Consider the following 26,497-nt stretch of genomic DNA (forward strand, 5'->3'; position numbering starts at 1 on the left):
AAGAGGTGGTGCAAGTCCGAGGAGACCCATAGGGGCCAGCAGCCCTTATCTGGAGGTAAGGGGAAATATTTCCCCTTGCCTCTGGCTGAGCCGCTTATGGTCACTATCCTGCACTGGATACAGCGCAAGCCTCTTGGCTTGCCTGTTCCAGTGCAGGATAGGATTGTGCCCTCAGTTTCATCCAGTAGCATACCCAATTGGCAGCCCAATCTGAGTCATGTCTACTCAGAAGGACATCCCACTTTGTTCAGTTGACTTGCTCCCTGGTATTGGTATGATTGCAGCCTGAGCCTCTAGGGAGTTAGCAAGCAAGTGGTATACTTGAAGATAACATTGTAATGGGTCAAAATCTAAGCTCCCTGGCACTAGGTGGCCTAGCTATCACTGACAGGGATAACCCACTGAGGAATACAATGTGTATCTGTATTCCCTGAGGTTCATATAACCTACAATGCATAGACATGCAGTGTGCCTGTTACAATGGTGGGCATTCTCACAGTTAAACATCAGTGTTAAAGATATTTCACAGGTAAAATGTTCACTTCTATTAAAGTTCCTTTTCAAGACCATTTTAAGGCCACCCTCAAATGACTACTGCAGATTTTTCTTTGCTGCCATTTTTTGCTTCTGCTACGTGTGCCCATAGATTACCCCCTCTCCTTCCCTCCCTCTCTCTTCGGATGATGGTCCATTTGTATGCCCTTGCTCAGGCTGCAAGTGAAAATGAATTTGATAGCCTGACCTCATCATCCACAGTCAGGATAGAAATTGGCAGATTTATCCGCCTCTGCTCGAAAAAGGCCAATGACTGAAATTATAGAACCGTGAGGCTTTGGGGAGAGGCTGTCAAGATTTTGTGATGAAGTTTCTACACTTCTGCCTGTACATCTGAGTCTAATCAGTTCTTGAATTTGTCTGTTGACAAATTCACTCTTAGAATGGGGATTTCCAACATCTTAAAACAGTTTCTCTTATTTCCATGATCATCTAGCACTATTTCACATCTTCACTGGGAAGGCTTCATCGCATTAAAAAATGGGCATTTTAGGTACCTCATTACTAGATCTGGAATCACTTGAGCTTGCAATCTTATGCACACTTAACTTCGGCGCAAATCCAATGGAGCTCAGTGGGATTTACAAACAAACATGCATCAAGCTGCTTCCAGGCTCATAGGCTAGCAGAGGATAGATTATAAAGTAAAATTCCAATTGTCAGGACCAAGATGATGCCAGACCACCAGAATCTAACTATACCTCACTGCATATTTTTTGTTATAGAACTGAAACATCTGGAGCAAACACAAGCACTGTCCAGTGTCACACAATGACAGTGGCAGACTGATCTAGTCTGACCAGATTTGCTACTTCTGCTATGTGATTTTTTTTTCCCCAAGAAGATCAGTCATTTCAGTGTTCATTTTAATGCCAGACTTTTGGGATTGCCATAGTATTGGATGCCAGATTACTGGAATTTGACTGTACTTCTGGATCTTTTTATAAGACCTATTTTTAGTAGTGCAATAGATGCATTACATTAGCTTCCCAGGAAGGTATCTACTTACTCCAGAATTTCAAAGATTTATAAATGGTGATTGCATTTAATGTAACTTGTCAGAAACTTGTAAGGACAGCCACTAGCAGGGAGTAGAAAATGGTGGGACTGTTCCCTCCCCTTCCCTTTGGGTTAAGGAACTGGCAAGTCCAGTGGTCATAGGTGCTGTTCTTTCAATATCATCTTTTGGCTTCTGAATTGGAAATCAATGGACTCAGTGGTAGCTCTCAGGAAACCTTCTCTGACCTAGGGACTAACAAGTGGTGATCTCCATAATACAAAGAATAGCCTCTGAATAATAAATGAGGGACCAGATTCACTTTGTGATTGCATTAGCAATGTTTGTGATTGAATGTGCTAACCCATTATTGGAATGCTTCTGAAAAATTGGAAAGATTTGGCCCAAAGTTGTTTCCAAACTTATGTTTCTTGCATCCATAAGTTCAGCTATCCCCAAGCAGGGGTCTCCAAACCCTGGCCCAGGGGCCACATCTAGCCCCCCAGAGGATTTGATGGGACTGACAGCACATGGTGGGGAAGCTTGGCTGTTCTGGCCCACAAGGAACCTGCTGACAGGCCACATACACAGAGCCTTGCACGGAGAGATGCTTCCACGCCAATCGGTCCCGTCAATCCAACACTTACTGAAAGCATGGTTTCCCATTACAAATAAATTTGTTTCAGATTTCTCCCAACCTATTACTGAATTGTTCCCCAACTCTTTATCCCGCCAAAACATTAATTCTCTCCCCAATTCCTCCAAATAATTTCCCCTTCAAAAACTTCTTTCCAAAAACATTGTTTTTTCCATATTCCTCCTTTCACAATTCATTCTCCCAAAATTAATTTTCCTTTTCAAAATCTATTCCCTCTTCTTCCTGCACAAATCGATTTTGCCCTGTTTCCCCCAGTTCTTTTTCAAGATTCATTCCCCTCTCTTCCATCTCTAATGTAGTTATTTATTTATTTAATTAAATTTATTTATTTTCCAGCCCTTGACACTCTGTCAGATTTACAATGTGGCCCTCATGCCAAAAAGTTTGGAGACCCCTGCCCAAGAACATATTCATATATGAGATGGGTGACTTTGGTTAATGGCTGGCAGCAATATCAGTGGCCACCCTAGGGCACCTTTCCAGTCAATAAGAAATGGTCAGTCTAATAACGCATCATATTATAGTTCTTATAAATAAAAGGCTTTAAGAGCATGGCTGCACCACAAAATTATATTGCTTTTGCTATCATGCATAAGCTCACTTCTCGATCATGCTTGCTAGAACTGTAATTTTAGCTAGACGCTCAAAAGCTCAGCTGAAGAATTCTCAACTGCTTCCTCCCTCAGACAAAACCTTCAGTCACCATCATTCTCTGAGAGGATGTATAATAGTTTAAAACTTATCTCTGTTGTGGCTTAGATTGATGTGGCCTTAGTGCCCTTAACACCCTTTCAAAAAGCCTCTAAGGCAGGTCATTTTTTTTCCACTTTTGGAGATGTAAAGTATTGCCATATTTTGCTAGACCACAGCTCCATTGCCTTGTCTAGCAATCCCCTTCAAGGTTCCAAGCAGCCCTGCTGCCTGCTGTTTTTCACATGAAGGTGCCAGGGTGGGCAACCTTCAACCTTCATGCAAATGCACATGTCCTAGCAAAGAGCAACCAGCCCTACCTTGATGAAATGGCTGATTTGATCTTTGAATTCAGATCTTCCAGGATTATTTTAGAATATTCCACTTTTGTGTAGATTTTGTTTTAATGTTGTTGCTTTTCTAACGAGAGTTCCAATGGCTTTTAAAGCACTGGAGAGTTTTTTTGCTAGCCAACCGAAAGTGTCCCTGCTGAATCAATATACAGGGACATATGAGTTCAAGCTTCAAATAGCATCGATAAAATCCAAATACATTACAGCATTAAGTGAGCGCAATAACAAAAAGCCTGAGAAGCATAAAAATTGTTTAATGCTCAAGCTTCTGCATTTATTTTAGGTTTTAAAATCATTATGAGTTCTAAAAAGGAGGTACGATTCTTCATCATTTAGAGAAACGGTCCTTGATAAGGATTCACATTTGCCTATTAGCATATTGTGCCCTTTTTAGCTGATGCAGTTTTTTTCCCCATTTCCACTGCATCAGTTCTGCATTTCATATTGAATGCAATTTTTTTTAATCCTTTCAAGGACATTATCAACCTAAAGCCAAGCTATTTTCCTTAATTGCCAGAAGGCACAGTTGCTGTTTATGCAGATTTCAAGATAGGCCTGATAAAATGAACTTGTCAGACCTGGTAGGGTTTGGAGAGCATTCCTCGCTTCCATTTGGAAGCTTGTGGATTTTAGACCTCCAACTCATTGCCAAATAGATTAGGACAGTCATTTTCAACCCTTTTCACGTCATGGAGCTAGCACTGACAAGGCGCTAAAATTGTCAAGGAACACTGTCAGCTTTTTTGACAATTGGCAAGGCACACCACGCTGCTGATGGGAGGCTCACATTCCCCGATGGCCCTAGTAATAACTGATCCTCCCCCAAACTCCCACGGCACACCTGCGGACCATTCGTGCCACACCAGTGTGCCATGGGACACTGGTTGAAAATTGCTGGATTAGGAGCTTGACCCTCTGCTCTGTTGCATATGCTTTGAGGTACATTGCAGCAAACTTCAGGTTTGCAGCTCTGGCACACAGGGATCTGTTTGTTCCAGTGGCCCTAACTTTTACATTGAATCAGGAGCTGACATCAGAAGGTATGCATGGCTTTGTGTGTGTGTGTGTGTGTTCGTGTGTGCGTGTGTGTTTGTGTGTGCGTGTGTGTGTGTGTGTGAGCAATGAACAATCCATTCGAAAATAAAAACAGCCCTGCTGAATCAGTTGCAAGATCCATCTAGTTCAGTATCCTGTTATCAGCTGTGGCCAGCCATCATGCATCCAGGCATGCATGATGGCAACAGCTAGAATTGCCAGAGAGAGATTTCCACTTTCCCCACTTTCCACTTTCTACGATAGATAGATATCTATCTATCATTTCCCACCCCTTAGTTGTTTTTTTTCCTTTCTAAATGCCTCCCAGAGTATAGAAGTGCCGCATCACATGTATTTTTCTGGGTGAGTAGGAATGACGGGGGAGAATGCAGAGCCACCAATGGCCTCTAAAGGTAGCCAGTAGCATTGGTCTAAGATCCACAAAGGATGAAAAGGAAGGTCCACAACTGAAGTTAATAGTTAATTAATGGACTGGAATAGGCCTGCACAATTTGTGATCTACCAAGCTGAAGACAGTTCATGTGGCAACCTACCAGGGCAGTGGTACTCAAACTTTTCCGGCCAGTGGCTCCCTTGACCCCCGTGGCTGTTGGCCATGACTCCCCATCATGTTCCTGAGGGCTGGAAGTGACATCATTAAACAGGAAGTGGCCAGAAATAGTAAGTATATTAATATTAATTATATTAATCATATCATTAATATGATTAATGATCATATTAATCTCTCTCTCTGCAATCTCTCTCTCTCTCTCTGCAATCCTCCATTAGCCCCACCCCTGCTCCCTCTCTCTCTGCAACCCTCCATTAGCCCCATCCCTGCTTCCACAATCTTCCTTTCTGTCCCTCCACTCTTGTGTCATCCCCCAGGGGCCAGGGATAAGAACAGGCCCTCAATTTGGCTGTACTTGTCGTAAGAGGCGAATAAACAGCCACCGGGTAGATGGGACTGGTCAGCCTGGGAAGGCAGCTCATCTGAGAGAAGGAAAACTCTGATCCCAAACCTCCACTGTCTTGTGGCTACATCCAGTTGTGGAAAAGGCTTCAGGAGTCAACCTCGAGGCAAAATCCGGAGCCGGAGTCCCTGAGGCAGTTCATGGCTGAACACAGTCACGTTCTGGCAACTCCTGCGACGCCGCTGGAACCAACCGTATTGGCTTCTGCCTTTCCATTGGACCATTCCAGCGACGTGGAGAGGGGGGATTTGCTGCATGGGTAACAGCATATCCTCCATACCTTCTTTACCCAGGCTTCGCACACTGGAGAGGACACTCCAACTTCGCCATACGGCGTCGGCACAACACGGGAAGCAGCAGTTTACCGGTTATAAGTCTTTGCTCGATTGGCGTTGAGCATGACGCCAGGGGCTGCTTCCGACGGTGGGAGAGATCATTGCGTCTCATTGGGCAGCTACCGCCCGCCTTAAGCTGGGCAGTCCCCAGCCAGTAAGGTGTTGCCTCGCCACGGTCCGTTAACCTCATGGGGTGCATGGGGTTTAGGGTGAAAACCGACAAGCGGATCGACAACTCTGCACCATGCAACAGAAAACAGAAAACTCCTGCCCTAAAACTGGGCACCTGGAACGTAAGGACAATGACACCTGGCTTCTCTGATGACCTGCAAGAAATAGACGACGCACACAAAACAGCTGTCATCGACATGGAGCTGAGCAGACTGCAGATGGACATCGTTGCCCTTCAAGAGACAAGGCTGCCAGATTCCGGATCTGTCAAGGAGAGAAATTTCTCATTTTTCTGGCAGGGAAAACCACCAAACGAAACTAGGGAACATGGCGTTGGCTTTGCGGTCAGAAATACCCTGCTGGAATCCATCATCCCACCTACTGTGGGAAGTGAAAGAATTTTGTCTCTGCAGCTCCAGTCATCAGCAGGATCTGTCACACTCATCAGTGCTTATGCACTGACTCTGTCGTCTCCAGCAGAAGCCAAAGACAAATTCTACGATGACCTGGCCACCACTATCAAGAAGATCCCTGTAAAAGAGCTATTATTCATCCTCGGCGATTTCAGTGCTAGAGTTGGTGCTGATCACAGTTCGTGGCCCACTTGCTTAGGTCAGTTCGGCACTGGAAAGAAGAATGAAAATGGCCAACGCCTGCTAGAGTTTTGCAGTCATCACGGTCTCTGTGTCAGCAACACATTCTTCAACACGAAGCCCCAACATAGAGTCTCTTGGAGACACCCAAGATCAAATAACTGGCACCAGCTCGACCTGATTCTCTCCAAATGCTCCAGCCTTCCCAGCATCAAGATCACACGCAGTTATCACGGTGCTGCCTGCTACACTGACCACTCCCTGGTGTGCAGCAGAGTAAAACTGCAAGCAAAGCGACTGTATCACACGAAAAAGGAAGGAAGACCTCGCACTGATACCAGCAAGATCCGGGATCAGAGAAAAGTGGAGGAATTTGCACGAGCACTTGAGGAATCTCTTCCAGGCCCGGCCGATGCAAACGCATCCAACAGATGAGAACATTTCAAGAATACCGTTTACAACACCGCATTGTCCATATTTGGCAAGAAGACCAACAAGACGGCAGACTTGTTTGAAGCCCACTCTGAGGAGTTGACACCAGTCATTGAGGAAAAGAGGAGAGCTCAAGCAGCATACAAGGCCAGTCCCAGTGAGCGCAACCTGCAGGTCCTCCAAGCTGCTCGCAGCAAAGTCCAGCAGGCTGCCAGGAGATGTGCTAACGACTACTGGCTCCAGCTCTGTTCCCAGATACAGATAGCAGCTGACACGGGCAACATCAAGGGGATGTATGATGGTATCAAGCAGGCCCTACGTCCAACACAGAAGAAAATTGCCCCTCTGAAGTCTGCTGCAGGCGAAGTCATCCAGGATCGGGCGCAGCAGATGGAACGCAGGGTGCAGCACTACTCTGAGCTATATTCCAGAGAAAATGTAGTCACCGAAGAAGCGCTGAACAACATTTAGTGCCTGCCTGTGTTGGAGGAGCTTGACAGTGAACCAACTCTAGAAGAACTTCACGTGGCCCTGGACTCCCTTGCCTTTGGCAAGGCACCAGGAAAAGACAGCATCCCTGCTGAAGTCCTAAAGTGCTGCAAAGAGATCATCGTCACTGAGCTGCATGAAATCCTCTGTCTTTGCTGGAGAGAAGGTGGAGTACCTCAAGACATGAGGGATGCAATCATCATCACGCTGTACAAGAACAAAGGCGACAGGGGTGACTGCAACAATTACCGCGGCATCTCTCTCCTTAGCGTAGTAGGAAAGCTGTTTGTCCGAGTTGCACTAAAGAGGCTCCAGGTACTTGCAGAGAGCGTCTATCCAGAATCGCAGTGCGGATTCCGAGCCAACAGGTCCACCACTGATATGGTATTCTCCCTTAGACAACTGCAGGAGAAATGCAGGGAACAACGACAGGCACTCTTTATAGCCTTCATAGATCTCACGAAGGCTTTCGACCTGGTCAGCAGGGACGGCCTCTTCAAGATTCTCCCCAAGATTGGATGTCCACCCAGGCTCCTCAGCATCATCAGATCTTTCCACAAGGACATGAAAGGCACTGTTGTCTTCGATGGCTCCACATCAGACCCTTTTGACATCCGAAGCGGAGTGAAGCAGGGCTGTGTTCTTGCGCCAACCTTGTTTGGGATTTTCTTCACTGTCCTGCTGAAGCATGCCTTTGGAACTGCAACAGAAGGCATCTATCTCCGGACCAGATCAGACGGAAAGCTCTTCAACCTCTCCAGACTGAGAGCAAAGTCCAAAGTTCAACTGAAATGTCTGCGTGACTTCCTCTTTGCCGACGATGCAGCTGTCACTACCTACTCTGCCAAAGATCTCCAGCAGCTCATGGATCATTTTAGCAAGGCCTGCCAAGATTTTGGACTGACGATCAGCCTTAAGAAAACACAGGTCATGGTTCAGGATGTGGACTCACCTCCCTGCATTACAATCTCTGCGCATGAACTGGAGGTTGTCCATGACTTTGTGTACCTTGGCTCAACGATCTCCGACACTCTTTCTCTCGATACCGAGCTAAACAAACGCATCGGTAAAGCAGCTACCACGTTTTCCAGACGCACAAAGAGAGTCTGGTCCAACAAGAAGCTGACGGAACATACCAAGATCCAGGTCTACAGAGCTTGCGTCCTGAGTACACTTCTGTACTGCAGCGAGTCATGGACTCTTCGCTCACAACAGGAGAGGAAACTGAACGCATTCCACATGCGCTGCCTCCGACACATCCTCAGCATCACCTGGCAGGACAAAGTTCCAAACAACACAGTCCTGGAACGAGCTGGAATCCCTAGCATGTATGCACTGCTGAAACAGAGACGCCTGCGATGGCTTGGTCATGTTGTGAGAATGGATGATGGCCGGATCCCAAAGGATCTCCTCTATGGAGAACTCGTGCAAGGAAAGCGCCCTGCAGGTAGACCACAGCTGCGATACAAGGACATCTGCAAGAGGGATCTGAAGGCCTTAGGAGTGGACCTCAACAGGTGGGAAACCCTGGCCTCTGAGCGGCCCGCTTGGAGGCAGGCTGTGCAGCATGGCCTTTCCCAGTTTGAAGAGACACTTGGCCAACAGTCTGAGGCAAAGAGGCAAAGAAGGAAGGCCCATAGCCAGGGAGACAGACCAGGGACACACTACACTTGCTCCCAGTGTGGAAGGGATTGTCACTCCCGAATCGGCCTTTTCAGTCACGCTAGACGCTGTGCCAGAACCACCATCCAGAGCGCGATGCCATAGTCTTCCGAGACTGAAGGTTGCCAACAATCATATCATTAATTAAATGCAGATCTTAAAAATATATTATTAATGCACAGCAATAACATGCTTTATAAATGATCAGCTGCTGATCACTGTTGGAGACAGGATGCTGGAGGAGGTAGATTTTGTCTGGTCCATTTTTTTTAACTTTGTAAGCGTACCAATAGAATTGTTTTATCAAATGAACTTTGTGAACAACCAGTCTGCCCAACATTACACACACACACCCCTGTGGACCCCAATCCAACTAGTCATTTCTCCCATTCTCCTTGGATAGGATTGAACCCTTTATTAATTTAATGAAATTAAATTTTTCCAGCAGCTGGTGGGGAAAACAAAAATATACCATGAAAATATATCAGAGCTGATAAGGGTTTGGTTAGGAAGCAGATTTGTCTCCTATACTAGGAGATGCACAGCTCAAGCCTATGCATGTCTACTCAGAAGTAAGTCCCATTAAAGTCAGTGGGGCTTACTCCCAGGAAAGTGTGGATAGGATTGAGCTGGCAATCACTTCATCAATGGCTGATGAGTATTCCCTTCAAACAGCAGATTCATCACTTTAAAAATACAGCCTCTCCTCTTCAGTCAAACAAGATTAATAAATCACTTCAAAAACAGTACCCTTTTCCTGCTCCTGGGCAAGTAAAGTGTGTGCTTCTCTCTTGCCCCCCCCCCCCTTGGCCAACTGCATGGAAACAACTTTAAGACCCCTGGTGACTGGTAAAACAGGAAGTATTTTATTTTGGGAGGGGAAGGAAAGCAGGAAGGTTTGGAGATTGAAAGGGGGGAGTGGAAGAGGGAAGGGGTTGAAAAGAGAGAACCCCCTTTCACTTTGATGAGAAGCGATCCCAGGCTGGGAACTAGGAACCAACCAGACAAGGATCGAGGAGGGTTTCTTTCTGCCAGTCAGCAAGGGCAAGGACTGCAAGCTTAGCATGCTTGGTACTTGCCAGATGGGGGCTGGAGTCCAAGAGCTTTGGAAACAACATGCAGCGAACACAAAAGGCGGCACAAAAGGTGGAGGGAGAAGAGGGTGGGGTGGCAACAGCCACTCTCGCATTCACTCTCGGAGGGAGCAGCTGAGCAACTCCCGTTTCTTCTGCTTTAAAAAAAAGCGCAGACGATGGGCAGAAGATGGGCTCATATTCCGCCCAGGGGTGTGACTGTATCGCTGCGAGAGGACATCCCGTGCCTCCCCTTTGATTTCTGGGCCCCTCCCTAAAGAGCCGCGCCTCACAGTTAACACTGCACCAGGGGATTGAGAAACAGCCTCCACTTGCTTGGGCTGTAAAAACAGGCATGGGCTGCTGGGGTGGGAACACACACTGCAAATTGCAATAGATCGCTGGTGGCCTGTGTTGATTCGGTAAGTCTTGTGCAGGCCCAAACTGCAGTGTGAGGCACATGGAAGAACAGGTGTTCATAACTGTTGCAGAAGACCAGAACTAGCTCCAGGTTCCAGGCCCTTCCCAGGCAAAAAGAGCATGGGCCCTGCCTACTGGAACATCACTCTGACACAACAGCATGAAAGCTTGGGCACAGAGTGATCTCGGGGATCAGCAGTGAGTCCTTGGCAGTTGTCAAACTCTGCTGACCCTTAACCCATCAACCCTGCTGAAGACTCTCTTCTGCCTTCTTGGAAGCCTTCCCTGTGATTTGTTGTACAACATAAGCTTCGCGCAAGAGCAAGTGAGTATGACATGCTTATTGATTTTGCAGTTAAGGGGGCCTCATTTCTACATGCATTTTACAGCCAGAATATTAGCGCTTGTGGAAAAGCCACAGCAATCAATTTAATTAGAGCACTTTAGAAAATCATGCCATGTCTCTCCACATGAACCTTAACTGCCCAAAGACATGTTTATAGAGGGTCTTTTTCCCCCTTTCCTAGGTTTCTTATCTGGCATAATGTATATATGATTTATATTTTTTGAAGGATTACTTTCATGGTCTTAAGCTTTGACAGATTTGAGAAGTGAAAGGTCATATGGCTTTCAACTTTGCTTAAAAGGGTGACCCAACTCTGTATTTTATAATCTTTTGATACGAGATGAAGAATTTCTTGGTTTAAAAGGTGAGCCTGATTGCCTGGCCTGAACCCAACTAGGGAAATTAATGCTCTGGCATAGCTCCCCCTGAAGAAACTTTGGGGGCCAAATGGGGATGACACAAAGGCTACAATGCTGTATACACTTTCCTTGGAGTAGACCTCATTGAACAAAATGGGATTTCTGAGTAGACATGCATAGGATTGTGCTATAAATGTGCAACTGCTGTTGAAGATGGGAACAGTGAGTTTAGCTTTTCCTCCTTCTCTATAATGTCCATGTTTGTATCCATGTCCTGTTATTCTCTGCAATTGCAGAATGCAGAAGTTAATGATAGTGGAACACAGGAAAATACTAACATAAGAACAGCCCCGCTGGATCAGGCCATAGGTCCATCTAGTCCAGCTTCCTGTATCTCACAGTGGCCCACCAAATGCCTCAGGGAGCACACAAGACAACAAGAGACCTGCATCCTGGTGCCTTCCCTTGCATCTGGCATTCTGACGTAGCCCATTTCTAAAACCAAGAGGTTGCACATACACATCATGGCTTGTAACCCATAATGGATTTTTCCTCCAGAAACTTGTCCAATCCCCTCTTAAAGGCATCCAGGCAAGATGCCATCACCACATGCTGTGACAAGGAGTTCCACAGACCAACTACATGCTGAGTAAAAAAATTATTTTCTTTTGTCTGTCCTAACTCTCCCAACACTCAATTTTAGTGGATGTCCCCTACTTCTGGTGTTGTGTGAGATGGTAAAGACCATCTCTCTGTCCACTCTGTCCATACCCTGCATTATTTTGTTACTATATTATTACTATACTACATTATATTACTACATTATTGCTATACATAATACTATAGACCCATGATTTTCAACATTTTTCATCTCGTGGCACACGGTCAATGCACTAAAATGGTCAAGGCACACAATCAGCTTTTTGACAATTGACAAGGCACACTGTGCTGTAAATGGGGGCCCAATATCCCCCAATGGTCCTATTGATAAATGACCCTCTCCCAAATTCCCGCGGCACACTTGGGGACCATTCGCAGCACACCAGTGTGCCATGGCACAGTGGTTGAAAATGGCTGCTATAGACCATAGTCTATAGTAATATAATAGACTATGAATATAAAAATAGTCTATAGAATAATACTACATTATTACTATAGACTAGTGTTTCTCAAACTGTTGGTCAGAACCCACTAGAACCAATTTCAGGTGGGTCCCCATTCATTTCAAAGTGTATTTTTTAAAAATGTATTAGATGTGATGCTATCATAGTTAGTGACTGTATTTGGAGAAATGTTACAGATCAGTACTTTCAACAGGTATTATGCATATGCTTTTAACAATGACAGTCAATGGGACATACTCTTGGGTAAGTGTAGATAGGATAAAAGGGGATTGGACAAATATCTGGAGGAAAAGTCCATCACTGGTTACAAGCCATGATGTGTATGTGCAACCTCCTGATTTCAGAAGTGGGTTACCACGGTATGCCAGATGCAAGGAATGGCACCAGGATGCAGTTCTCTTGTTGTCTTCTGTGCACCCTGAGGCATTTGGTGGGCCACTATGAGATATAGGAAGCTGGACTAGATTGGCCTTTGGCCTGATCCAGCAGGGCTGTTCTTATGATTTCAGCCATTGGAATGTTTGGATTTTTTTTAAAACAGATCAGTAGCTGCTTAGGAGGGTTCTTTATTTTAAATGCATTTTTAAACTTATTGTAAACTTTTAATTTACTTGATTTGATTTTGCCATATGGGGTGTTTAAAATTTTCCTGCTTGATGATGTCACTTCCAACCATGACATCACGTCCAGGTTAATGACATAACTTCCGGTGTGTTCCGACAGATTGTCATTCTGAAAAGTGGGTCCTGGTGCTAAAAGTTTGGGAACCGCTGCTATAGACATTTCAGAGGAGTAAGCAAGATGTACAGCTGCCTTTTTCAGCAATTGCAGCACATTCAGTATTGCAACTATCTTGGCCCTTGTGTTAGAGAAAGCCATCAAATAATGCCTTGGGCAAAACTAAAGAACTAGAATCTCAAAGTCTGCAGCATCCAGTTTGTATCGTGGTCACAGTTTAACATGATAAAGTCTATGCATCAATATATCACAGAAAGGTGCCTAGGAATAGCCATTAGGGAAAAGTTTCTAACTATAAATCTAGGGCTGCAGTCCTACACAGTTACCTGGGAGGAAGTCCCAGTGAACTCAGTGGGGCATATTTCTAAGTAGATATGCATAGAATTGTGAACTGTGCAGTAGATCTCCTAAGAGAGATGTGGAATCCCCTACCTAGGAATTACAGTGAAAGGCTAGACTGACACATTGCATTTGGTATGAGGGTGAAGATGGGACTACAACAACCTCATCGTATGGTCAGGCCGAGCTGGCATTGGTGTCATAAAAGTGCCGTAAAGCACTTTTCAACATCCAGTGAGTAAGCTGTGCCGGCAGGAAGGCCTGACCATCATGCAGGTGTTGAGACAGGTTCGTTTTGTGCTGGGCGGTGAAAGGGGGAGAGGGTGGTAGGAGGGCATTCCAGAGGTTGGAACAGTGGAGTTGCTAGAGGGTTGTGGGAGTGCACGGGGAGGCGGTGACACCACTACTGGCCAAAATTTTTTAAATCTTGGTATTTTTGAATAATATCATCGTGTTACATATCATTTGATGCATCATTTCATGCAGAATGCAAGGAAACAAACCGCGCTGAAATATTTCTATTCATTCTGTCAAAAGGTATAGCCAAAAAAAAAAGCCAGCTGGGGTTGGGCAATGGTGCATCACGATGCCTACTGCCCAGGGTATTACTCTGCCCACTGCATGGGGGGAGGTCCATCATGGGGATGGCGTGCTAGCTTCCTGCACTGGGTAATGCAAACCCTGGTGACACCACTGGGTGGGGAGGGGTGTTTTGGGGCAGCAGGAAGGCGGAATGCTGGGAAGGGGTGGTTCAGTCCCAGGAGGGGCGCGGCAGCGGAGCAGGCTTCTGCTGCAACTTAAGCCTCTTCCCAGGCCTGAAAGCCCTACATGAGGCTTCTTGGTTCTGCACCATCATAATAGGTGGTGCAGATCTGAGTAGACCTGTTGAACAAATGTTCCCTTGCCCTGAGGAGACCTTGTCTGCACTGCTGGATACAGTTTGTGCCGGGCAGCCACCCTGTAACAGCATTGGATAGGATTAGACTGTATTTATAATTTCCTTTCTGAATGGGTACTTATCACAATACCTCTGCATCTGTAAAATCTTTCCTGTTCATAAAGATTCTAACTATATAATATTAATACTGGGTAATTTATGCTTTAAAGGTATTTTATATTTCATCTATTTTTCATGTTATATTTTAGAGACTTTATGAATTTTAGTATATTATTCTCATATGTAACATTTGTTTATGTTGTTCCCCACTATAAATGTCCGCTTGAGGAATTCACAGCAGGATACAAATTGTGTTATATATAAAATCTAGATATTTCTGTGTGCAAAATCATACCCAAATCTGCACATAAATATAAGTTTGAAATGCCTCAGTTTCTTCCCTTCTCCCAGAAAAGATTTACTGGTAAATGCTTATTTTCATTACAAACAATGAGTGTGGTCCAATCCTTAGACCCTTAGACTGCAGTCCTAACCAACTTTCCAGCACTGAAATAAGGGCAATGCAACTCCAAGGTAAGCGAACAAACATTGCCCTACCTTGAGGAGACTTCCATGATGGCCCCCCAACTGCAGGATGCAGCACATACCCCACTTGGCACAGCTATGTCAGTGCTGGAAAGTTGGTTAGGATTGTGCCTTAATGTCCCATTTGAGAACATTGATCATGGCTCTACTCCCTCCCCTTCAAATCAATATGATTTCAAAATGCTTGCCTTTGGACACATGTAGCCCGTTTATTTTGCCCACAAAGCCAATCTACTGCTGAACAACTCAACAGTATCATTATCAAAATTGTCCCAATGTATTGTTCTATGATGTCAACATGTTTATGTAGGGGAGATTCAGGGATGAATTAACCTTAATGGGTCATTGTCTCATTTCTCCATTATTTGGACTTATATGGGCAGGGCTGGTGCTATCATTAGGCTAACTAAGCAGCTGCCTAGGGCATAGATTTCAGAGGGGCACAGGAATGACCTTTGAGGGGCACTGTTTTATATAGATTAGGGCGCAATCCTAACCCACTTTCCAGCACTGACATAAGGGCAATGCAATTTATGGGTAAGGGAACAAACATTGCCATATCTTGAGGATGCCTCTTTGACTGCCTTCCAACTGCAGGATGCAGCACATGCCCCACTGGCACAGCTATGGCAGTGCTGGAAAGTTGGTTAGGATTGTGCCCTTAGTAACTTTTTTTAACCCATGTAAAAAAAAAACCAACTGATAATACACACATGCATGCATGTATGCATGTGTGTGTGAGAAGCACCAGCCCTGTATATGAATAAGAGCTACCCCTATTGGTGCATGTCCCTGATTTCACTGCCAATCAGGAAAGCTCAGAATATGAGAATCCCAACTTTCCTTTTTTAAATTTATCTTGTGTTTAAATTTCAAATTTTAATTTTTTAAAAATTTCACTTCCACAATCAATCCCACCCTAGTCCTTTATTCCCATTTTCTCCTTGCACTTACAAAGTGATCCAAGCACTCTAATCATTTTCAAATCTCTCGCTATCAATTTCTCACACCCATGCCAATAGGAATGTAACCAAAATGGGACCAGCAAGACACAAAGAATATGAAGGTTTCTAAGTATTCACTGAATTCCAGACACTGTAGCTAAAGGCAAGAAAGAGAGAGTCGGGGTTGCTAGAGAGCTATGGCTGTTTGGAGCTTCCGGCCAAGTAGAAAGGGCTTGTGGTTGGCTTGTGGTTACCTAAAATGTGCACCATCTGAAAGCATAACATTTTGCAATATAGAGATTTTTTTGTTTTGCATTGAATCTAATTCAGTGTAACTGACCATAATCCCATGAAGGACAAACATAAATCTCAACGTATCAGATAATATCTTAATATCTTTTAGTGTGACTATCTCTAATTGGTAAATTAATGTTCTGAAAATTCTGTGCATAATTTGCAGTGGGCCCTAGGCCAAAAATCTCATGAGCAGTGCTTCCATTTTGTGTGTGTAAATAGCAGCAGTCGGGGCCCTGATCCGGACCATGGTGTGGGGAGAAGGGGGTGTTAAACATGGGCCTACTCCAGATCAGGCCCTTCTGTACTGCTGTTGACCTCAGGAGGAAAGCTCCCATTGGTGCAAGTGAGTCTTGATTAACTTTGTATCTAATGTTTATTCCATAGTAAGTTAAAAAGGAGACAGGCAGGCAATCACGAACTTTCAATATTTTTTATTTTATTTTTGAGGAGTAACACTTTTTTTTTTTAAACTAGTGGCTTCACAATGCTGTTTGTCTGTAATTTCTGAACAAATCTGCATTAAATTTGGGAACATGGTGGAATCTGACTTCTCTTCCCTTCATATACTTCTGTCCATACATTTCAGAAAAATTGGATGGTGCTTTTCGAGCCCCATATCCCACATTCTGGAATTTCCAATATGAGTTGCAGATCCCCCTCATTTGAGAATCTAAAGATAAAATACAGCCATTTCTATGAATATAAGGAGGCTTCCCATGCTATATTTTTCTCTCCGTTCATTTCATATAAAGGCTTTTCCTCATTTGTTCCTAGTTTGTTCAAACCAGATTGCCTTCTGTGTGGGAGTGAGAGTAAGGAATATCATCCCCATCCCCTTAAGGGCTGGGCTGTTGCAGAAAAAAATTTCTGCAAACTTTTCAGGTAAGAAGAGAGATAGGCCAGTCATATAATATTGACAAACAGTGCAGCTTGTCTGAGGAAAGTGAAAGGTGAGTGTGGAAGAAAACACACATGACGTGCCAAGGGGACAGGAGAGTCTGTGCACTTTTGACGTGAATGTGGAATAACCACATGGTTTCTGAGAATACAGGGAGACTATAGAATTGGAAATGAATAGAAGGAGAGCTAATAATCAGGTTTCTGAAGGAAGGGAAACAGTGTAGACTGGGAATGGTCAGTCTTTCAACTTTAGGGCTCACAGATGACAAGTTGCACCTGCTAAACTTCCTTCCTCTACACAATTGTTAAATGTCCAGGACAGTAGCATAGCTAAGAGGGTGCAGGGGGTAGCAAATGCACCCAGCTACAGCTCTTGAGAGGGCAACATCAGGGACTGGGGGGCATCAATGCCTGCACGCGACTTGGACTACCGGGGGATGGCAAAGTCATCCACTGCTATTGCCACGTGCAGTAGAGTGTAAGTCACACACACGGCAATGTGTTACACTCTTGCCCCCCCAGCAGCCTCTAGCAGCTGGGAGAGAGCAGGGAAGCCCCTCGGAGGGAGTTGGGGAAGCCCTGCCTTGGCTGCCCTCGCTTGGGTGGGAAGGAGAGGTGAGGGGGGCACAGGGCAGTCTGCCTGCCTACCCGCTTGCCCTTGGCGGAGCTGGGAAGGGGGTCAAGGCAGCGGAAGAGCTGGCTCCGTTCTGCCCAAGATCTTGGTGGGGCTGGGGGAAGCCTTTGCAGAATGCCTTAGTGTTGGGAGGGCACCGCAGCCCCACTGCCCAAAAATCAACAACCGCCCCATCAAGGCCTGTGGGTGCTGAGGCGAGAGAGCTTCCCTGGTAGTGCTGCCAACCACCTCCACCTTGCTCAGACGTGCAGCAGCGGGAGAGAAGGAGGAGGAAGCGCACCGCTGCTTTCTGCACTAAGAGCCAATCCTAGGCATGTCTACTCAGAAATAAGCCCCATTATAGTCAATAGGGCTTACTCCCAGAAAAGTGTAGAGAAGATTGCAGCCTCAGAGCCCAAGCCTAGGCATGTCTACTTAGAAGTAAGCCCCACTGTGTCCAATGGGGCTTACTCCCGGGAAAGTGTGGAGTGGATTGCAACCTCAGTTAGGCACAACTTCCTCCCGCCTGCCTGCTCCAAGTCCTCCCCCTCCACCAGCCGCTGTGAGCAAAGCTTCACTCAGAGCCAACCCTAGGCACCTCTACTCAAAAGTAAGTTCCATTATAGTAAATGGGGCTTATTCCCAGGTAAGGGTGAATAGGATTGCAGCCTCAGTCAAGCACAGCTTCCTCCCACCTGCCTGCCCTGAGTTCTCCTTCCCCCTCAGCTACTGGTAGTGAGCAAGAGGGATTCTCCACAGCCTCCTCTCCCCACCCCACCCCCCCCCCACTGCGAGGCAGCTGCAGGACCAAGCTCTGCCCGCCAAACAAAACGACCACCTGGCAGGGGGCATGCCCCGACCTCCCCTCACACGGGCGCAGGGCTGGCCTCAGTGTAGCCCATTGCCCCCTGTAGTCCAATGTGCCTGGCTGGTGGGGCACGTGCCAAATATGGACTGCTTCATTTGGAGAAGTGGCAGCAGCTTGGGGGTGAGCAGGAGGGAGCTGGTGCTAGGGAGAGGCAGTAAGCAGCTTGGGGGATGTGGCAGATTTTGTATTTTTCAGTTTTTTAAAAAAGTGGGCATGAAAGCAAAAAAAGTGGGCATGAAAGCAAAAAAGTGGGCATGAAAGCAAAAAAAGTGATGTCACTTCCCGGATGTGATGTCACTTCCGGGGCATCATCATGAGCTCTGCACCGGGCAGCAGGATTGTTAGCTGCGCCACTGGTCCAGGAGCTCTAAAGTTGACAGGTTGGCCACCCCTGGTGTAGGCAGTGACCTGAAAAACAAAGGCGGATGGAAGTATAGGTGGAAGAGACAGCTATCTTGAAGATAGGAGGGAAAAAGCCACTCTCTGGGCCTTAAGACAATGGATCCCAAACTAGGTGTTGCGGCACCTGAGGGCACCACAGTGAACTCTCAGGGGCTCCATGCGATCCCTTGGTGGCTTCCCCAGCTCTTCCAGGTACCACTATCTTATCCAGTCCAAAACTGCACAAGATCTCCCATGAGTCTCACAAGATCTTGTGCAATTCCATGGTGCTGCACCACCACAATAGGGTACCTAGAAAGAAGGGTGGCATGACCTTGATGAGGAACTGCTGTCCTAAGGACAAGATTTGTTGTATGCAGTGGCGTAGCTAAGGGAGTGCAGGGGTAGCAGTCGCACCAGGCAACAAGCTTTAGGGGGGCAACAAGCTGAGCTTGACACCAGTGGCCAAAATTGTGAAAAAATTTGGTATGTACGAATAATACCATCATGTTATATATCATTGGAAAGGTAATTTAAAGCTGAATGCAATGAAACAAACCGCATTTGAATATCCATATTCTATCAAATGTTATGGCCAATTAACCAGAAAATGAAAACGCAACTGCCTTATGGAACAAGGCTTATGGATTTTCTTAACTCAAAACTGTCCCATGAGACTGATTATTCTGAGAGCCAATGAGATGTTGTTATGATACAGCATGGAACGACTAAGGTGTTAATATGACTCAGCTCTCATTTCCATGTATCATAACACAGCTACTCCTGCTAACTGGTAAAGAGGCACTTTTTCAAGTGGTGCTCCTCTTATATTTAGCAGGGGAAGAATTACCGTCCTTCTTCACCCCAACACAGTGTCTCTAACCAATTAGTGGCATATGTTTTATTTATTTAATTAAATTTGATTTTGTCATGGAGGGGGGCTACATAATATTCTTTGATCCCAGGTAGTATATATATGTTTTAGCTATGCCACTGGCTCGGGAGAGGTGGCAGATCAAGTGTGTGGTGAATGCTGGGGGGAGGAGGCAGGTTTCTCCCCAATTTGCACTTTTTAAGAAGCCGAAGTGTGACGATACTTCCAGTTGTGACATAACTTCCGGGGCATCGTTTTGAGCTCTGCACCGGGCTACATGTTCATTAGCTATGCCACTGGTTGTATGCTAGATTGAGAGAAACAAAAAAGCTGGGACCAGAGGGCTGAGAATTGTACATGTTGCTTTGCAAATGCCTACCAAATAGTCAATGGTAGGTCTGTGATTTTAATTAAATTGCTTTAGAGCGTTTGCTCTTGTTAATGGCCCAGAGAGGTAGAATTTGCTAAAGAAAATTTTATTTCTCAATATTACCAATATTAATCATTTTGCAAACTGAAATGTTTACTATGCCATAAAAGTTGAAAGAGAAATTCATTTTAAAATTTAACAGCTCTAGGCTAAGCACTCTTCTCTACAGACAGATCTGCTTGGGAAAAAAAATTTATTCTAGCTCTTCCGGAATAAATGTTGGAGGAGAATTTGAGGAAAGAAACAGAATCACTAGTGGGTGAATATGTGTTTTGCTCAGCAGTTGTCAATAGCTTCAATTACTGTATTTTGTTGTGGCTCAAATATTTTGGTAGGATATGTCTACATTGTATTTTTTCTTTTGTTTTGTCCATTCCTGACCATTAAATCGTACATAGTGAAAAAAATAAGGACAGATTTGAGTAATTATTCTTTTACAATCCTTTCAGGAAAATCAGGACCCCACTTACCTGTTATATAACAGGAAGCTGCTCTTGGTTCAAATAAACTATATTCCTGCGTAGAGCATGTGCCCATGTTTGGTTTTCAATTAAAACATTTATTTTCCATTTAAAATAGGGCAGAGGGATCAGAATTAGAACCCTGGGGGCAAAGTACTAAAGCCATTGGCCTTTTTGCGCATTATTTCCTTAATTTAAAAAATGGAATAGAACTTGCATCTGTAGGCACACATCTAGTCTAATTCCAATTTAAACCAATCTCCTGATAGCAACCTGCTTAACACCCTAGCTCAAACTGCTACACCTGTCTCCAGCTACCTCTGCCTTTATCCACTTCTAATTTAAAATTTATGGCCCAATCCAAAGGGCATGCTATGCTGCTGAAGTTTGCATTCCAGCAGCATAGCATGCTTTATGGTGGTTGCAAAAGTTAAAGCGCCATTCAGTGTGATCAGGCTGCTGTTGCAAGCAGTGAGCAGCTATGGCCACACCAGCAGCCAATCAAGGAACCCCAGTGCCAGAAAGTTGGGGGTAGTGGGGGTGGGTGGATCAGGGCAGGGAAGAGGAGGAACTGGGGCAGGGAGGGGGCAGATCAAAGCCAGGAAGAGGGCAGTATCAGTGGTGGCATCATTACAGATATCCTCTTTCTCAGCCCCAATCTACCTTGCCGGGTTCAGTAAGATTTGCATCAGCAAAATTGCTGGTGTATATCTAAGAAGATCCATTTCAACTATGGAGACTTACCACCGACAAGGGAACAAATGTTCCTTTACCCAGAGGAAACCACTTGGACTCTTCTCCCCGCCCCCCCCCCCCGCAAGATGCAGCACAATCTCTGGTGGTGTAGGTGCATCTATGCAGGGGGAGGGTTAGATAGGATCGGCCTGTTATTTGCACAAGAGTCACAAGAGAGCCATCTGGCATTTTGGCTCGCCCAGGCCTGGGAGATGTGTGCCATCTCTTGGTGGCAAGGCGTTGAGCCTCAGTGCATTGGTCCCTTTCACACATTCTCATCTGCTGAATCTCATCTGCTGTCCTCTCTACTACCCTCAACATGTTCACCCAAAGGTCTATACAACTGTATATCTCTTGACTCTGGTGTGTGATACCTTGACTCTGTTATCAGGTGTGCTCCCTGAGGCATTTGGTGGGCTGCTGTGAGGTACAGGAAACTGGACTAGATGGGCCTATGACCTGATCCAGTGGGGCTGTTCTTATGACTTGATACATGGAATTGGGGGCCCTGCTTTTTGCAGAGTTTCTTATTTCAGAGAAAGGACCTGTTTTCATAATTTGTATGCAAGTTCATTATTTTCAAACCTTCAGATGATTGCATGGATGTTGCAAGAGGGAAGATCCTGATTCCCCTCTTCTTCCTGCCATGTATTCATTGACTATATTTTAAAAAAATGGTAGATAGAGCTGCTTAATCATGGACACAGAGAACAAAAAAGACACGGAAATTCCCAGCTCAAACATTTACTTCTCTTGTGATTTGTTCCTTCATAGATTTTAAAGAAAGCTTGGAAAAATGAAGCACATCTCTTCCAAGCATTTTCTTACCATTAATAGTTTGCTACATTTTTTTTAACACACACACACACACACACACATACAGAGAGAGAGAGAGAAGAAATGCTACCCAAAATAATATTTTAAATCAACTGAGCAGATTGCCTTCTGAAAGTAGAGTCCAGCGCTATCTAAGAAGCAAAATAGTCATAAAACAAAGTTACGATAGGAGTATATCATGCTACTTTCCTCTCCAGGACTGCTGCAAAGAATAGATGGGTCTATTTCACAGAAGAATTATATCAGGAAAAGCAGCAAAGGTTATGGAGGCAAAATGCATCACCTGCTTAGGAAGACCTGGGTGCTGCCGGTGTATTCTGGGATGCTGAAGAAGTTGAGTTGTTTTCAACCATTGTGCTGCCTCTTGTCTGAAAAGCTGAAAGATTCCTGTGTCACAATCTGAAGAAAATAAACAATGGCATCCAAGTATGTAAAGAGAACAAAAATGGCAGGCACGTGTTCCATCTGATAGGCAGCCATTGGGGTAAGATTGTAACCATCAGTAATCATGGACAGATATTGTGGGGATAGATTTCGTCTTCTTAATTGGAATAAGAATTCAGTGGAATAGAGTTGCTTTCTGCAGGGATGGCTGGCTGAAGATGGGCTGGTACTTGATGTGGGGAACCACATTCTGCTGCTTGTAGTTTTGCATAGGCTAATATATGTGCGCAACCTCTTCACTGTCTAATGCTTTCTCAGAACATCTCAGACAGGGAGGACCCTGTAGTGCCTTCCATGCCGCAAAGCCTCCATGCCAAATCTGTTTTACAGAAGTACCAGAAATATAAGGAGGCAGCAATCTTCTTCCTGGTAACCTTTCTTCCAGGAATGCCATCACAAGAAATATTGCTGTGATTTTTGCTGCTGCAGCAATTAGACAGTGTCGCTGGAGGAAGCAAGCCACCTCATCCCACCCCACCCCCATCATGCACACTCCAAGGAGAGTGTGCAGCTGAAGGAACTGGGCAGGCAATGTGCCAAAGGCAGGTAGCAGGTAGATGTGGGTAAAGAATACCTGCTGCCCACTGCTACCCCACAACTCCACCATTTAAAGCAGTCATTTCCATCAGCCTAAATGATGGAGCACCCTTGTCTACAGGCCTTGATTATCATCTGTCCCTAGTATAAAATTAGAGAATTCCCCCCCCCCCCCAAAAAAAAACCGCTCCAACCAGATGCATATTATGCTTTGGAAACACAAAATTAGTCTCTAAAAATTAGCCTTATAGAATCAGTTGTACTTGAAATGGGAGTGCATTAAAATAATGTCTTTATTTACAAATGCTTTTATTAAAGGGTAATCAATGTTAATGATGAAAAAAAACAGTGTGATGGCGTCTAAAAATGATCTCTTTCTGTTGGCGTTGTAATTGTCTAATTGAATAAGATCAAAATCAAATGTTGCAACCTCAGGCTGGCCTTTAGAAATGCTACTGATAGCAGTTACCATGTCATTGCTAGAGATCTGGAAATGTGCTGCCTCAAGCTTCACTTAAATTAAATTTGAAAAGCTCCTTTAGAAAGTGTTGAGTGAGTAGTCATCTGTACCAGTATGACTAACCGCAATGGTTCAACAAGATCCTGGGCAGATGTCTTGAGATCCACTGAGATCCCTTAGCCTACTTGAGAAGGGAAGCACATTAAGCATGTGTTTGGAGCTAACTTGCTTGGTTTTTTCTTACTCTAAATAATAGCTGTGTGGTCAGCTCAGATCAGGAGCTTTAACCTCTCACCCCCTCATAGTCCATAGTCTGGTTTGGAGGCACCTATGACTACTACTTGACCCAGGTGGAAAGCTATATAGGCACCAGTAGGAGTTTTATTCCAGGGGCAAACAATAGCATTGGGCTGATTAACACTGTAACCCTGGTGGGGGCAAAGGGTTAAAACTCCTTCCCCCCCCCACCCTGAATTCAATCCAAAGTAAGGGTAGTGAATCTCTTCAGTGGCTTAGTTTGCTTTAAACATTGTTGTAATAGATGTAACTGAACAGAATTATCATGGTGGTTAGCCCCTTGAGGATCCCATAAGTAGAAAAATATTTTTACTAAACTAATAAAATATATCTGGGAAATCAAACTTTGGGCAGAATTAATGTCAGCTACTGGAGACAATTGCATAAAGGCGATGCAAAAAGTGACTTCGTTCACAAGCAAACTAAGGGCACAATCCAAACCTCCCCTGGAGCAGGCAGGCCAGCGGGCCTGTGCTGCATACAAGGCAGGATTGGGGCTGCAAGCAGCTCAGCCCTGGGCAAGGGGAATCACTTTCCCTTACCCCAGGTAAAGCTGCAGCAACCCCAATGGGACTACTCAAATCTGTGCCACCTCAAGAGGTAGTGCAAATCCAAGCAGTCCAGGACTGCCCTGGGTTGCCCGGGAATGGGGTTAGGATCCAGCACAACTGCCGGATACTGGACCTGCCTCCCAGTCCCCTCTGGGAACACCTGCCCCCCCACCCTCCCCCTGCCCCCAAAAGGCCTTCTCCCCACCCTCCCAAATGCCCCCCAGACCCCTGCGTTTCCCAAGCTCAGCTGATGCAACCTACCTGCCTCCTGGGGCTCACATCGGCGTGGGGAGGCTGGCGCATGTCCGTGTGCCGGCCTAACCCCACTTAGGTTGTCGCGAATGTGCTTTACTTTCACGTGACAGCCTTGGACCGGCACAAGGGACATATGCCAGACCAAGGCCTGCTTTGAATTGGGCCCTAAACGTTTTACTGCAGCCATGTGTTACAGTCCCTTTTCCCTTGCAAAGTGCCCTGGAGAAGGAACAATTTGCATTGAAGAAGGGATGGGTGGGAAGGAAATGTGCACCTCTTTCCTTTGCCAGCACTGTCACCAGGGCTTAACCCTCTCCACCACCACCCACAGCCTCTCTTACCTACCTATGCAGGATTTTAGACTAACATCCTAGTTCTACTAAAATCCATTAAACAGCGAGGGTAAAGTTTAATGGGAAGACCGATATGATGAGAGGGAGAGGGTTAAGCACTCTTCCCCCCCCCCCCCCATTACTTCTCTGATGCAAATTGGGACCCTGATGTCCTTGCTGAGTTCACCATCACCTTACCCAAAACAGTCTCACAACGGAAGGCTTAAAAACACTTAAGTGGTTTCAGGTGGAAGGTGAAATAGGAAACAAATCTAGAAGGAAATCAGAAGAATCATGCACTTTGTAGTTTCATGCATGAAAGAGAAACCTCTAAAAGGAAATCAAGTGGAAAGGATTCCAGGTGTGTGAGGCATGCCACTCACTCGGAACAAAGGAGGAAATTAATTTTTTTATATCCAAGGCACTATCTCCTTTCATCAGCCAGGTCATGCCTTTGTCACAGGGCCAAGGTTGAAATGAACTGGCTTCAGGAGCAACTTTTTTCTCCAAGTACCTCAAGTCAATATGCAGGCGTGATGATCTTTAAGAAGTTGCTATTCTCATTCAGTATAACCGTGACTCAGTTTTTATTAGCAAGAGGAAGGAAGTATCTTCCTGTCATTTAGAACAATCAGGCTGTTATGTTCCTTGTATACTGTTGAAAGAGTCCTATTTGGATATTTTGTAGTCTGCTAGGCAAAGGTACTTGTTTAATGGCCTTGATGCATTCTGTCTGCTGCCGTTGATACCCCATTGACTTCTGTGGAGACTGCAAGAAATGGATTGGCAATATGAATGTAATCAGTGAAGAAAGCAGAAGTCTGAGATTTACAGCTGGCTGGTGAAAAGGAGCTTTGGGAGGAGGGGCGCCAAGGGCATGTTGTGGTTGGCGGGGGGGGAATGAATGCTGCTTTGAAAATTATTCATTATTTAATAAATGCACTATCTGTAGGGTCAAATTCAGATTTTTAGTGACCCTTAGGGAAAAGTCCTGTGGGAGCCCCCTTCTCAAACCACGCTGCATGTCCGTGTGTGTACCATGCTCTTATGTGTGTACCAGCTTGCCCCCCCCCCAAAGATGGAAGGGTTTTCCTTCGTAATATTGTGACGGTGGTGTGAGGGAGGACTTCCATCCTGGTCAGCAGCAAAGTGTAGATGGCAAGCATGCCAGCTACCCTAACACTGCCCAGGCAAGGGAGTCCACACTGCTGCCCAGCAAAGGAGAACTTCCATCTCCATCTGCTGCTACTCCCTCCCACTGCCTAGTAAGCATGCCTGGACATCCCACACTAGAAAAGAACTTTAGCATGGTTCCAGAGGCATCACTAGGGCTTGCATCACCCAGTGCAAGAGCTCATTGCATCACCTCCATGATGGACCTTCTCCCATACCAGACCATACAGAATAAATTACAATATCATACACACAGCCTAAATGCAGTGACATCACTAGGGT

The sequence above is a fragment of the Tiliqua scincoides genome, chromosome 3 (assembly GCF_035046505.1).
Source record: "Tiliqua scincoides isolate rTilSci1 chromosome 3, rTilSci1.hap2, whole genome shotgun sequence".
Classification (NCBI taxonomy): domain Eukaryota; kingdom Metazoa; phylum Chordata; class Lepidosauria; order Squamata; family Scincidae; genus Tiliqua; species Tiliqua scincoides.